Source organism: Mercurialis annua, linkage group LG1-X (genome assembly GCF_937616625.2).
Source record: "Mercurialis annua linkage group LG1-X, ddMerAnnu1.2, whole genome shotgun sequence".
NCBI lineage: Eukaryota > Viridiplantae > Streptophyta > Magnoliopsida > Malpighiales > Euphorbiaceae > Mercurialis > Mercurialis annua.
The window spans coordinates 9,800,801-9,817,429 of record NC_065570.1 but is presented as its reverse complement, the minus strand read 5'-3'; positions in this window follow the sequence as shown (position 1 = coordinate 9,817,429).

Genomic DNA, 16,629 nt, shown 5'->3' with positions numbered 1-16,629 from the left:
CGGGGCCGTGGTTCAGGAGGGCGTGGTTTTGGTGGCCGTGGGAACGGTGGTAGAGGCTCGGGTAGTTACAGTTCTTCTCAGACACCGCAACAAGGACAGAGTCAGGCCAGAGTATTTGCTCTGACTCCTCAGGATGCTCGTGCATCAAACGCCGTGGTGCAAGGTACTATTCCCATTTCATTTGTAGATGCCTTGGTCTTATTTGATGCGGGTGCAACACACTCTTTTGTTTCTTCAAGTTTTGCTGCTAAGTTGGGTGTGACACCATCTAGGTTGTTAGAGCCTTTATCTGTATCTACGCCCTTGTCTGATTGTGTTATGGTGGACGTGGTCTATCCGTCTTGTTTTGTGGTTATACATGGTAGGGATCTTAGTGCTGATTTGATTATGCTTGACGTGTTATCTTTTGATGTCATCTTGGGGATGGATTGGCTTTCACGCCATTTTGCTTCTATCGACTGTCGAGGGAAGTCGGTATTGTTTGGGATTCCTGGTGATATGCCTTTTTCTTTCCAAGGAGAGAAGGCGAATACACCTAAGAATCTAATTTCGGCGATCAAGGCCAAGCGTATGATGGGCAAGGGTTGCCAGGCTTTCTTAGCGGTGGTTCGTGATTTAGAGGGCGACAGTGGTGACGTGCATAGTGTTCCGATAGTGAATGAGTTCACTGATGTGTTTCCAGAGGAGTTGCCTGGATTACCACCTGATCGTGACATCGAGTTCTGTATTGATGTTGCTCCGGGAACAGCTCCTATTTCGATACCTCCGTATCGGATGGCTCCTGCAGAACTGAAAGAGCTGAAGGAACAGTTACAGGAATTGCTTGATAGTGGTTTTATCAGACCGAGTACTTCTCCGTGGGGTGCTCCTGTGTTGTTTGTCAAGAAGAAGGATGGGTCATTTCGGCTGTGTATTGACTACAGACAGTTGAACAAGGTTACTATCAAGAACCGGTATCCTCTTCCTCGTATTGATGATTTGTTCGACCAGTTGGAGGGTGCTAAGTGCTTTTCGAAGATTGACTTGAGATCCGGGTATCATCAACTTCGGATTCGAGACGTCGATGTGCCTAAGACTGCTTTCAGAACGCGGTATGGGCATTTCGAGTTTCTGGTCATGTCTTTTGGGTTAACTAACGCACCAGCAGCGTTTATGGATATGATGAACCGGGTATTCAAGCCGTTTCTGGATCGGTTCGTCATTGTGTTTATTGATGACATACTGATTTACTCTCGGAGTGAGGAGGAGCATGCTTTCCACTTGAGAACGATACTACAGACTTTGCGTGAGCATCAGCTGTATGCTAAGTTCTCGAAGTGCGAATTCTGGCTGGATCAAGTTACCTTCTTAATACACGTGGTGTCAAAGGATGGGATCAAGGTTGATCCGACGAAAATTGAGGCAGTTATGGATTGGCAGAGGCCGAGGTCAGTTACCGAGATCAGAAGTTTTCTGGGGTTAGCTGGCTACTACCGTCGGTTCGTGCAGGATTTCTCCAGAATATCTGCACCAATGACTAAACTGACACAGAAGGGTGTTAAGTTTGAGTGGACTGACAAATGCGAGGCGAGCTTTGAGAAGCTCAAAGAGATTTTGACTACAGCTCCTGTATTGGCTTTGCCATCTGGCATCAAGGGATTCACTGTGTATTGTGATGCTTCCCGTATCGGTTTGGGTTGCGTTCTGATGCAACATGGTAAGGTGATTGCCTATGCTTCTCGCCAGCTGAAGAAGCATGAGGTGAATTATCCTACTCATGATCTGGAGTTAGCAGCTGTGGTCTTTGCTCTCAAGATTTGGAGGCACTATTTGTACGGTGCGACTTGCGAGATCTTCACTGATCATAAGAGTCTGAAGTACATTTTTGATCAGCGTGAGCTGAATCTGAGACAGCGGAGATGGTTGGAGTTACTGAAAGACTACGATTGTACTATTCAGTACCATCCGGGTAAGGCTAATGTGGTAGCCGATGCGTTGAGTCGCAAATCTTCGGGCAGTTTGGCCCATATTTCTGAGGTTGGGCGGAGACCCATGGTTCGTGAGTGGCATAGTCTGTTAGCTTCGGGATACGGATTTCAGGTTTCGCAGAGAGGTTGTTTGTTGGCACAGTTGCAGGTGCAACCGGTTTTGATTGATAGGATCAAAGCTTCACAAGCTGAGGATCCACAATTGAAACGAATTATGGAGGAGATCCATCTAGATGGAAATTCTGAGTTTGTTCTGGCGGATGGAGTTCTCAGGTACGGTTCTCGGCTGTGTGTTCCGGATTCAGATGGTTTGAGAGACCAGATTCTGGAGGAAGCGCACAAGTCAGCTTACAGTGTTCATCCGGGTTCTACCAAGATGTACCATGATCTCAAGGGTACGTACTGGTGGAGCGGAATGAAAAAGGATGTTGCAGAGTTTGTGTCTAAGTGTTTGACTTGCCAGCAGGTAAAGTTAGAGCATCAGAGACCGTTTGGATATCTGCAACCGCTACCTATTCCAGAGTGGAAATGGGAGCGAATAGCTATGGATTTTGTGGTTGGTTTGCCACGTACCCGACAGGGGTATGATTCGATTTGGGTGATAGTTGACCGTTTGACCAAGTCAGCTCACTTCTTACCGATCAAGGTTACTTATCAGGCTTCGAAGTTGGCACAGTTGTACATCGATCGGATTGTGAGTCTCCATGGTGTACCAGTGTCGATAGTTTCGGATAGAGGTTCAGTTTTCACCTCTCGGTTTTGGAAGGCGATGCAGGAATCTTTGGGTACGAGATTGGATTTCAGTACTGCTTTTCATCCTCAGACTGATGGTCAGTCTGAAAGGACTATTCAGACTTTAGAGGACATGCTCAGGATGTGTGTTCTAGATTTTCAGGGTAGCTGGGATACTCATTTGCCTTTGATTGAGTTTTCCTACAACAACAGTTACCATGCTAGTATCGAGATGGCACCTTATGAGGCTTTATACGGGCGCAAGTGTCGATCTCCTATCTGCTGGGAGGAGGTTGGCGAGCGCAAGCTTTCGGGAGCAGAGATTATTCAGATAACCTCAGAGAAGGTACCATTGATCAAGCGGAGACTGGAGACAGCTTTTAGTCGGCATAAGAGTTATGCTGATCCGAAGAGAAAATACATGGAGTTTCGGGTTGGAGATTTCGTGTTTCTTCGGGTTTCGCCTATGAAGGGCGTTGTGCGTTTCGGTGTTAAGGGGAAGTTAGCACCGAGGTATGTTGGTCCGTATGAAATCATTGAGCGTATTGGAGCAGTGGCGTACAAGTTAGCGTTGCCACCAGATATGTCGTTGGTTCACCCAGTGTTTCACATTTCCATGTTGAGGAAGTGTATTTCTGATCCTTCTCACGTGATAGTACCGCAGAGTGTTGAGATTGACCATGAGCTATCTTACGAGGAGCAGCCTGTAGAGATTGTTGATACGCAGGTTCGTAAGTTACGGAGTAAGGAGATTCCGATGGTCAAGGTTCTTTGGCGGAACCATTCTGTTGAGGAGTGCACTTGGGAGACCGAGTCGGATATGCGGAGTCGCTATCCTTTTCTTTTTTCTTGAGGTACGAAAATTATTTGCTATGTGAAATTTTTGTGAGTTTTACTTGGGTTGTGTTATTTTAAGTGTTATGTGTTAATTGTGATTAAATTCGAGGACGAATTTTTAATAAGTTGGGGAGAATGTAATATCCCGTAAAATTTTAAAGTTTAAATTACGAGTTCCGGTAACATTCTAATTGTCGTTCGTAATTAAATTGTTTTATGTGTTGATTCGGAAATGGTTTAATTAAAGTCCGGGTTTTAAAAAAAATAATTATAAAAAAAAAAGTTTCGGGTCGGGTTCGGTCCAACCAGAATCGGTTGGACCAGGTCTCGGTTGGACCAGGTCTCGTTGAACCGAGACCTGGTCTCGTACGGGATGTGCAGGTCTCGTACGAGACCTGCTGCGGAATTTCAGGGGGGCAGTTTCGCCCCCTGATTTCTCTCGATCTATCCGCGTTTTAAAAACGCTTTCTAAACCAAATATCTTCACCACACATCAGTCTAGCCCTAGCCGCTTTCCTCATTCAATTTCGCTGAGAATCCTTTCCGAAATCATCAACCAAAGTTTGTCAAAAATCTTCGGTAAGTTGATTAATATTTCAGTTTTGATCAATAAACGACGCCTCCGTTCATAACTGATATCTCACTCGTTTCAGATTCAAATCCAGTTCCGAAACATTCCAGTCGAAGAAGACTCACGTACCTACAAATCCCAATTTTCGTTTCGTAAAACGGTACGCTATATTTCTCGTATCAATCGCCGCCGTTTTACCGTTTTTAAGAAATTCTGTTTTTGAGTTCTAAATCGATCCTTCTAAAATTTGATTCGTTTGGCAGCCGTTCGGAGGTCGAAATCAATTCCGTTTGTTTCCCGTGAAAGTAGACTCACGCATCTACGTTTCTACACCTTTCGTTCATCAAACGGTACGTTAATCAATCCGTGTTAGTCGCCGCCGTTTCACCGTTTCTGAATATATTTGTTGTCGTTCCTTTCGTTATTGTTGCTGCAGTTTTTCTAATTTTGTTTCCGATGTGTTCTTGAATATTTCTGAGATATTAGATCGATGTATTAGGTTGTGCTATTAATTCATAAACTGAAAATTTTGTTGGTTAATTCCCTTTGTTCGTTCTTAATTCCACTCGGTTTTGCTTCGTGGTTTCAATGAGAATTATGGTTGCTCATGCCGTAGTTCTTATTGATTATTTACATAATTTTCAAATTGATTGTTTGCTTGTTTAAGAAATGTTAATATGAGTTTAATTTGCTGTTTAAAGATCAAAAGATTTGCTGAGTTTTGTTGACCTCGGATTGATTTATATGGCGGCAGTTTCATGATCAGTATGAGTTCATTTTTTTGTTTCCTTTAATTGTTTGGATTCTGCAACTTGGTTTCCATAATGAAGAAGATGACCTTGTGTCATATGGCTATTGGCCAATTCAAATTCTTATTGGCTAAATGATAACTTTGGTTATCAAGTTTTTGTGTCTTAAATCTTTTGGTTCCTAAACTTATCTTTTAACTGTTTAAATTGATTTGATTTTTGATTTTTAATTTACGAAATTGGTTTCGACTTATTAATTAGCGATTTAAATAATATTATTATTTATAATTTGAAATTAATCCGGGCATTAATATTTTAAGTTTAAATTAAATATCAATTTAATTATAGTTATACATAAAATTTTATATTGACTATATTAAATAAGTATTGGGGATTTTATTTTATTTCAAAGTTTATCAAATTAATTATATTATTTTTTGGGCATAAAAATAATATTTGAATATTTAAAAATTAAATTAATAATTATTATTAATTATTATTTAATTGTTAAATTTATATTTTTAGCTTAGAATGCCTTTGGGATTAAATTTATATTTTAGCTTTGTTTGTTATTTAATTAATTGAGATAATTGCCGGTAATGTTTAATTACTTGAGTTTCAAGCTATTGAGTTCTATTTTGATATTAATTAATATTTTATTTAATATCAATTATAAACTGTGATTTATAAACTCTGGAATATTAGTTGGGTCGGTTTGGACTTGGGTCACCGACATGTGGGTTTAGCTTGGTAGTTTTGTAAAACTCGGCTAACCCACTATTTGAGGAATTGATTTTATTTATCAATTAAATATTATTTTAATAATATTTTCGGATTGGATTTAAGGCGAACTCAATAGTCTTGAATTAATTACGGCACTACATTTTATTTGAGAATTGTGTTTCTCTGTGATTTATCTGGTTATTTAATTGTGCTAGTCCTACGTGGTGTCTAGTGATCTTAGAGTTAGGGGTCGTACGGATATTAACCTATTTATTATTTTAGACCCGTCGACTGCTCGTGCTTCGGAGTCTACGCAGGGTTAGCTGTTTGTCAAGATCACGTGGATAAGCAAGCAGTGAGTTTGTAGTGCTATTTACCGCTTTATTAAGTACCGCATCGTATTTTAATATTATAAATGTTTGTGAACTGGTTTTACGGATTATGGATCTGGATTGAAACGAGCTACTCGATAGGCTTGTATCGAGACTGTGTGCACCGGTAAGTACTCTGGGAAACGGCAGACTAAAGTCTTGCTTACGCTGGTATATTTATATGACGAGGATTTGTTCCCGTCCACTCTGGGTTTATCGGTATGCTATGTCATACTTACGCTGGGATCATTTCAATACTGTTTTCCATAATCATATTATATTAGTATAAAAATGTTTTCATTTAAGGGTTTTAAACTTAATAAATGTAAATAGTATTGCGAACTCATCTCAGTATATCTGACCCCGTTGTTTTCCCAAATTTTCCAGGTTTATGATTTGAAAGCTGGTCCACTCCGATTCTTTTGATTCCTCGGAGGATTTATTGTTATTAAACTAGTTTCTATTTTCAAACTCTTAGACCGCAGTAGAACTAGTTTATATATTACGTTTGTTATTACATTGGGATTGTCGATTAGACCGATTATTTATTATTAGCATGTTTACTCTGAAATATTTTATTATTATATTTAAGGCATGTTGTGGAATATTTCAGATACTTAAATTATTTATATTAGAACTGTAATATAAAGTGCTAGACCTAGGTTGGAGTCTCGGTTGCCCCCGAGCAGTTTTCTGCAGGTTTAAATGGTTAATTGATTTCCGCAAGGCTTGCTACGGGTTTTGGTACAACCATACCCATACCCTAGCGCCGGTCACGGTTCATGAAATTGGGTCGTGACAAAGTTGGTATTAGAGCTTTAGTTTCGAACTATGGCCAAATTTTTGCATGTTATGTGTTTATCGCTTTAAGGCATGTTAAGTGTTATAGTTGTGTCATAGGATCTACTGCGGAATTAGGATTCAAGTTTTGTCTTTTGAAACGTCATCTTTTGTTTTCAAAACTTCTACCTTCACCTTTAGGGATGTTTGAGTCGGTCTTATGTGTTACTAATGTTTTACTTTGCGAAATTTTTGCTTTACTCTGGAATGTTTGTGTTACTGTTGAGCAAAAACCCAACTCGTAATACTCGGTAAATACGAGGTCGAACCCACAAGGAGTGAATTTAGGAGTAAATTGATGAGAATGAATTTTAGTTATGATTCAATTCGTTTAGCGACACAAATAGTTGAAGGTTCACGTATCCAATTACTAACTAAGAATTAAACTAACGTGAAATTGCGATTTAAACAAGTAAAGAGAATTAATTATCAAGAATCTAATTCAATAAAAGGGGAATGTCAAGGAGTTAGCAATCCAACCTAGGTTATGCAATCATGATTGGTCAAAGTGTAAACTACTAAGGACCGAGCGAGGCCTAAAACGTCATTCCCGCTCTCTCGAGCCTCAAGGAATGCCAAAACCGCTATCTAGCCATTCAATCACACCAAGCTCACTCTCGTGTTACAAGGCAAACTAAATCAATATCAAACGATTAATCAATCCGCTCCAAGGTCACCTAGGTTCAAGCCCACTCTCGTGGAGCTCTAAAATCTAGGTTTTCTAACCTAAAGGTCGATCTAATCAACCACCTCTCGGTGCGTCAATCAAACTATGACAATGATTAAGGTAGCTAATCCTAATCAAGCAATGAATAATAGGAAAGAAACATGAGCATACAACACTAAGGACCAACCAATCAATCAAACCCCTAAGTTATCATACTAACCCCCTAACAAGGGGAATTTAGCTACTCATATGTAGATTAACACAAACAATCATGGAGTGAGAAAAGTAGAACATTAAAGTAAGAAGAATTACCTTGATTAAATAAGTAGAACAAACAACCATAAAGATAATGAAGATTCACAATAAGTAGCTTGTAATAAAAATGAAGATCTTGTTCTCATAAAGCAAATAAAACTTTCATCAAGCTCCAACAATGGAGGAATCTCCAAGGAGAAGATGGCTAATCTAAAAGAGGTAAAAACTAGAGAATAATCCAAAAATGTCTACAACTTCTTGTCTACCCTAAAAAAGATAATGTGCTATTTATATGGGTTACAAATGAGGTAAACAAAGGAAACCCTTCTAAGGAGTGTTGGGCCTAAAATAGAAATTGAGCCCTTGAGTTTTGTCTTGTCTCGAAATTCAAATTCTGAGTTTCTTTTTAAGGGGCTCGATCGAGCCATCCACTTAAGAGTGAGGGCTCGATCGAGCCTTATGCCTTGAAGAAACTTCTGGACAGCTTTGTTCATAGGGCTCGATCGAGCCTTCCTTCATAAGTGAAGGGCTCGATCGAGCCCCTCCTTTAAACGCCCATATCTTGCTCGTTTCTTCGCTCTTTCAACTCGCTCCTATTCCGATACTTGATTTCTTCATTCTTTAAGCCCAAAACACTTCGCATAGCTTCATTTTACCTGAAACGCTAATACACAAAATAAGCACACCAATACGGGGAAAAAGCGCTTCAAAGTATACTAAAAACAAGCGAAAACAACTCCTAAACATAGGTGCAAAAAGCACCTATCAAACCTCCTCACACTTACCCTTTGCTTGTCCCCAAGCAAGAAATGAATCTCACTATCAAAACAACATTAACAACCTTGGCGATTATGAACTCATGTCAACAACCGAACTCCCAATCAATGAAGATACAAGTACAATCATCTAGTATTATCAACCACAAGCGATGCAAACAAATGAGGAATGCAATTATAATGACATAGTCCAATGACATTGAGAATACTATCGATATGGCATCATGTCAAGCAATCTCGAAGTTACAATCATCTACGGGACATGCACACATTGGTCCACGAGAAATGGCAATTCATGGCATATTGTTCATAGACATCAAGCAAAAGCAATTTAATTCTCACAAGATGGCACTCCAACACTCAAGTGTTTCGGGTAAACAATTAGGCTCACTACATGTAAAATTTCGCCATAAGCTTGCTCTTAGTCCCGAACTCCACTACTTGATTCGGTAATCAACAACTATCATATGGACTTGTGTAGGGGTTGTAGCTTGGCTGGGGGTTAGGGGTAGGAAAATTTGGATAATTGGGTAAAACTTGACTTGAACAACTAACTTATGATGCACTTTTTGACCTAACTCGGATTTTCAACACTTGTGAATTTTTTTTGAATTTTTTTTTTCTATTGCCTTTGTTTATTCTTTCTTTCTTTTCTTTTTCTTCATTTTCCTCTTTTTTTTTTTTTCTTTTTCTTCTTGATATTGTTTTTATTCTTTCTTTCTTTTGATTTTCTTTTTCTCGAGGCAAATTCCTATTCTTTGAGCACTTTCACATTTTCTTCCTAATCATCAAGCTAGTGTCACAACTTTTCAAAATTAAGTTATTCAAATCAAATTTGGGTGTTTAAGAGGTAAAATGTTGAAGGATAATGGTGTATAATTGGTGTGTATCAAGGAAGGGTTTAGGCTCAAATGGTGAATTCTAAGGGTGAAGGGTAGGCTTTTAAAGTGGTCTAATTCGAAAATGGGGTTAGTCCTAATGCCATACTCATTTAGCTATTGACACTCAACCATATAGTCTCGAACGGACACCAAGCAAGTTCTAGAAATTAGCAAGCAAACGACACTCATCAAAAATAATTAGGCTCAATCAAACACTCAAATAAAGGTGGTGTCATGCCAAATACTTAATTCCCATGGACACATGCCAATCATGCTATTAAATTTCGAAATGGCACCAATTTTCACAATTTAAAGCACATATCATGCATCCGCATTAAGTAGCTCCGAAAATTGCCAAAATCACAACAACCAACCTTGAATTCACCTTAATCACATTGAAAAATGTCATACAAATTACATTTCATTAAGCAAGCATCAACATTTGATTGATTAAACTAGAAAACACACTTGATGACTTCATTGATCGGGAAATACATTAGTTGACAAATTTCAAAAGTACACCAAGGCCACTAATCAAGCTTTCAACAAACTAAAGCCAAAGATTTCGTGCTTAAGGTGACTCAAAACAACCCAAAATAAATAGCGCAAACACTAAAAACAACTTAAAATAAACGAAAGCATAAAACATAAGAAAAACATAAAAGCAAGATACAATTTCACAACCAACCCTCCTCACACTATTTCTAGCTTAGTCCCGAAGCATGAAATAGAGAAAAAAAAATAAAGCGTGAAATTGAATAAGAAAGAGTTGGAGAAATCAAATCTTGCTAATCGAATGCCGGGGGTTCCGGAGATGGTGTGGGCGATGGGTAGCGTGGCCCGCCTTGGGCGTTGAGATAATCCCTCAATTTCTCCTCTTGCCTTCTTTGCCTAGCCCGAAGGTATTTCATCATATACCTTTGTTCCTTCATGAATTGGCGTTGTTCCGCCTCAAAGTCACTCGGGGCTTGTTGATGACTAGCTTGGGCCCCTTGGAACTCGGTTTCGGGCCAATTCTCCCATTCGGCACCTTGCTCTTCTCCTTGAGCGCTAGTCTCCGCTACACCCTTGTCTCTCCTCCGCACTTGTTCTTTTTGAGGCCTTTGCCTCGGCGCCTCAACTTCTTGCTCTTGTTCTTGCTCGCTATCTTCTTCTTCATCACTCGGTGATGGAGGTCGAGCACCATGTCGGCTCACATAAGCGGCTCTTCGATAGTAAGGCACAATTTCTCCTTTTTTGACATATGAAGCCGCCCGCAAGTGCTCCATGTTGATCATTTTCGGCTTTTCCCACTTGTAGTCACCGAATTCCAACGTCTCATTCTTAGCTAGCATAGTGACAAACCACCCAAAACCAATCTTCTTCGTACTTAGCTCGGGTATTTCACCAATATTGCGCATGAGCCTATACGCCGAATTAACTCGGTATGCTTCCACCTCCGGGTGTAACATGGCGTTGAAAGCCAAAAGATCCTCCTTAGCTAACTTGCTATATTCGTTTCGACCACAAAAGGTGTGACCGTACCATTTGAGGACTACCACATGTGCGGTATCCATCACTTCGTTGGTCTTGGAGGTGTTGGAGTTGTAATGATCCAACCCGGAGAGTTCCTTCCAAATGGCGTGCTCATCAAAACCGACCCCCGGAATGCATTTCAAACCTTCATTGCTCATTTTGAAATCCCATGTCAACTCATCCAATTCATAATGAGCTTGCCTTCCACCCAATCGAAACTCAAACTCGGTAAGCGATTCTCCACTTGTTTTCAAAGTTGTGAAAAACTCATAAATGAGAGCTTCACAATAGTCATGAGGGAGTTGTGCCAATTCAAGCAAGTCTAAGCGCCAAAGAAGCTTCTTCACCATAGCTTCAATCCCTAATTTCTTCATGGTTTCCCAATCAATTTGGAATGGCTTTGTAATACCTCTTGCTTTGAGTTTCTCATAGAGCAAGCCTTCCTCTTCGGAACGGATTTGAAAAGGTGCGTTGAAACGTCTTGTGAGAGATGCCGGAGTGTTAACCCCTACTTCTCTTGCTCCGGAGGCGGTAGTTTTCCGGCGAGAACGAATGGTGGTGGTGCGTGGAGCTTGTTCTTGAGGTGGTGGATTTTTAGCGGACTTGGATGATTGCCCGCATTTTCCCATTAGAAGAGTAAGGAAAAGGGTGTTTGAAAGTGTGGTTAGATTTAAGGTTCGCCGGAGGATGGTGGGGGTAAGGTGGTGGCCGAATTTTTTTGAAGAAGAGGAGGAAAGCTATGGAGTTTTCTAAATGGGGTAAAAAGAATGAGGAAGAAGATGAATGAATGTGGACATTTATGGCAAAAATGAGGGGGAACACCTTTGATTTTGAATTTTGAATTTGAAAGCTTAAGATGAAGCCACCTCACCCATCCATGTGATTTGTGTTTTCTTTTAATGGCTTGAGATCATGCCACATCATCAATCCAAACCTCCACCTTTGAACCAATCAAATTAAAACAATCCATGTCTTCTTTAAATGGCTTGGCTCAATCGAGCCCTTGAATTTTAGCGAAGGGCTCGATCGAGCCCTATGTGGGAAAAATTCCCTGCTTCCATTTACAAAGGGGGCTCGATCGAGCCCTTCACTTAAGAAGGAGGGCTCGATCGAGCCCTGTGTGTAAAAGGGGGCAGAAAATTTTTCCTTTCCACTTGATTCCTACACACCAAAAACGAAACATACCCGGCATCAAATCGAACATAAATAACAAAAAGATTAACACAAAAACACAAGATTAAAAGCTAAGAACATAAAATAAAAGGTAGAAAATCGAACCTCTCGGAAATGCCTCCCGAGTGCGCTTGTTTAAAGTCGAAAGCTCGACTATCTCGCGGTGAATTCAAGTAGGAGTGGTGAAAGAAACTTCATCTTCCACCCGATTGGTCAATGGCCCAAGATATGGCTTGCATCTTTGTCCGTTGACCTTGAAGGTCTCACCCTTAGAATTCTCCAATTCTACCGCACCGTGATTTGCCACGTTTCGGATTTTAAACGGGCCACTCCAACGGGACTTAAGCTTTCCCGGAAACAACCGCAAACGAGAGTTATAGAGAAGGACAAATGAACCAACCTCTAGCACCTTGGGGGAAATATGGGCGTCATGCCATTGCTTCGTTTTTTCTTTGTAAAGCTTGGCATTTTCATATGCCATGAATCGGAATTCATCCAACTCATTCAATTGAAGCAATCTCTTTTCCCCCGCCTTCTTGAAGTCAAAGTTTAACTTCTTAATAGCCCAATACGCTCTATGCTCAAGCTCTAGAGGAAGATGACACGCTTTCCCATAAACAATACGGAATGGTGACATACCGAGTGGAGTCTTGTAGGCCGTCCGATATGCCCACAATGCGTCATCCAACTTCAAGGACCAATCTTTCCGGGATCCATTCACCGTCTTCTCGAGAATTCTTTTCAACTCACGGTTCGAAACCTCAACTTGGCCACTCGTTTGGGGGTGATAAGGTGTGGCGACCCGGTGATGCACATTATACTTCCTCATAAGAGCTTGAAATTGCCGATTGCAAAAATGCGAACCACCGTCACTAATAACCACTCTAGGAGTCCCAAACCGATTCACTAGCCGCTTAAGAAAACTCAACACCACTTTAGCATCATTAGTGGGCAAAGCCTCCGCTTCTACCCATTTCGAAACATAATCCACACATACCAAAATGTATTGGTTTTTGAATGAAACCGGAAAAGGCCCCATGAAATCTATACCCCATACATCAAATATTTCCACTTCTTGAACCGAAGTCAAAGGCATCTCATCTCTCTTCGAGATGTTGCCTACACGTTGGCACCGATCACAATGGTCAACAAACTCCTTGGCATCACGAAACAAAGTTGGCCAAAAGAACCCGCTCTCAAGCACTCTAGCGGCGAACCATAATGTCCGGTCTCATGACATGAACTCAAAATGGGCATCATTTCTCCCAAAGCCACACATCGTCTCAACATCCCATCCCCACATATTTTAAACAAGAAAGGTTCATCCCACAAGTACCTTTTAACATCGGATAAGAATTTCTTCTTTTTGTGAGATGTCAAATCCGGAGGCATGACTCCCGAGGAGAGGTAGTTTGCAAAATCGGCATACCATGGTGTCTCCACTTCCCGAATCATCATAAGCGTTTCGTCCGGAAACCGCTCATTAATCTCCACACCAATAGGAATTGGTTCCGGATTCTCGAATCTCGAAAGGTGATCCGCCACCACATTCTCCGTACCCTTCTTATCTCGGATTTCTACATCGAACTCTTGCATGAGAAGAATCCACCGAATAAGCCTAGGCTTTGCGTCTTGCTTAGTGAATAGATACCGTAGAGCGGCATGATCGGTGTATATGATGCATTTCGACCCAAGCAAGTATTGTCTAAACTTATCGAGAGCAAAGACAACCGCCAACATCTCCTTTTCGGTAGTGGTATAGTTGAGTTGTGCTCCCGCCATAGTTCTACTAGCGTAATAGATCACATGCACCCGCTTGTCCTTTCTTTGCCCCAACACGCAACCCAATGCTTGGTCACTAGCATCACACATTAGCTCAAAAGGCAAACTCCAATCCGGAGATGAAATAATGGGAGCGGTCACAAGTGCCGACTTTAGCTTCTCAAAAGCATCTTGACAATCCCTTGTGAAGTCAAACGACGCATCTTTTACTAGCAAACTTGTCAAAGGTCTAGCAATCGACGAAAAATCTTTGATGAAGCGCCGGTAAAAACCCGCGTGGCCCAAAAATGCCCGAACTCCCTTGACCGTAGTCGGAGCGACTAATTTTTCAATAACCGCCGTTTTTGCCCTATCCACTTCAATTCCCGCCTCCGATATCCTATGCCCGAGTACAATGCCTTCATCCACCATGAAGTGGCACTTTTCCCAATTTAGCACTAAATTTGACTCCACACATCGTGCTAAAACCCGCCTTAGATTTGCTAAACAACCATCGAACGAATCGCCAAATACGGAGAAGTCATCCATGAACACCTCCATAATATCTTCAATCATATCGTTGAAGATTGAGGTCATACACCTTTGAAATGTGGCGGGTGCGTTGCATAGTCCGAAGGGCATTCGCCGGTATGCAAAGGTACCGTAGGGACATGTGAAGGTCGTCTTCTCTTGATCTTCCGGGAGGATTAATATTTGATTGTAACCGGAATACCCATCAAGGAAACAATAAAACTTGTGTCCCGCTACCCTTTCTAACATTTGATCGATAAATGGTAGCGGAAAATGATCTTTTCGGGTTACCTCATTGAGCTTCCGATAATCGATGCATACACGCCAACCGGTTACCGTCCTTGTGGAAATTTGCTCTCCTTTTTCACTCTCCACCATCGTCATACCGCCCTTTTTAGGAACACATTGAATGGGACTAACCCACTCACTATCCGAAATCGGGTAGATTATTCCGGCGTCGAGGAGCTTGACGATCTCTTTGTGCACTACCTCCTTCATATTCGGATTCAATCTTCGTTGCCTTTGAGCCGACTTCTTTGACTCGTCTTCGAGATTAATCTTATGCATCACAATTTGAGGACTTATTCCTCGAATGTCAGAGATTTGCCAACCCATTGCTAACATGTGCTCTTTCACCACTTGCACAACCTTCCTTTCTTGATCCTTAGAGAGCTTGTTCGAGATGATTATCGGCAAGGTCTCGTTCTCCCCAATAAAAGTATACCGGAGGTGTGGCGGAAGCGGCTTCATTTCCACTTTCGGGGGCAATTCCGAAGATGGTGGAGTCACACCATTGCTCTTGTTTAAACTTTCCGTCTTCGGTTCATCCTCTCTAGTATACTCATCATCCCCCGACTCGGAATGAAACGAAACTTGAGAAATGCGTTGAGAAAAATTTTCTGCCCCCTTTAACTCATGGGGCTCGATCGAGCCTTTCATTAAAAGGGAGGGCTCGATCGAGCCCTTAGTGTTAAAGGAAGCAGAGATTTTTTTCTTTGAGAAGCTTGCCAACTCAAAATTTTCAGAAATTTCCCCCTTTGCTTGATTCAACACTTGCACATTTTCTTGAAGTTGTTCTTGCACAATCTCATCAATCAAGTCTATCCTCATGCAATCCTCCTCCTCGATGGCATTCCGCATCACTCTCTTCATATCAAACTCCACCCTTTCCTCATCAATTCTCAAGGTGAGCTTGCCGGCATGAACATCGATGAGAGCACGCCCGGTGTTCATAAAAGGGCGACCAAGGATCATAGGACATTCTTTATCCACCGCATAGTCTAAGATCACAAAATCCACCGGAAAGATAAATTTATCCACTTTGACAAGTACGTCTTCCACTATCCCATACGGCTTTTTGAGAGAGTGATCGGCAAGTTGCAATACCATCGAGGTGCGCTTTACCGGTTGATCACCAAACAAAGACCTAAAAAGAAACAATGGCATCAAGTTAATACTTGCCCCAAGATCACACAAGCAATTTATAGCATTCATATTTCCTATGGTGCAAGGTATAGAAAAACTCCCTGGATCCTTAAGCTTTGTTGGTAGGTTGCTTTGGATTATGGAAATACAATTTTCCGTGAGCGGTATTGTCCCACCTTGCTCCCAACTACGCTTGTTCATAATTATGTCTTTCAAGAATTTTGCATATTGGGGCATCTCCCGAAGTGCATCCGCCAAGCTTAGATTGATTTGCAATTTCTTGAAAATCTCAAGGAACTTGTGAAATTTTTCGTTCCCTTGAGCTTTCCTTAACCGGCTTGGGAATGGCACCGGTGGTACAAACGGTGGCGGCGGTGGTGGTCTCACATAGGGCTCTTCAACCTCGATAACCACTTCCTCACATTCCATTGGTAGTTCTTGGCTTGAGCTTGCTACATCAACAACCACTTGAGGCTCATCTTCCTCAACAACATGCTTCTTTCCATTGGCTTTCTCAAGGTTTCTCCCGCTTCGGAGCTCTACCGCCTTAACATGCTCTCTAGGGTTGTTCTCCGTAGTAGATGGCAATCCCCCTTGTTGTCTACCTTGAATCGAAATTGCCATTTGAGAAATTTGAGTTTCCAAATGATGGATAGTAGAAGCTTGATTCTTCTCCCTTTGCTCCATTTTCTCTAACTTCTCAAGCACCTTGGAAAGAACATTTCCCTCATCCGTATTCTTTTGTGGTTGGAATCCCGGAGGGTGTTGAGGTCTACCACCATAGTTGTTTCCTTGTCCTTGATGGTTAGGATAAGGGCCTTGATAAGGACCTTGTTGTTGGGGCCTATTTCCTCC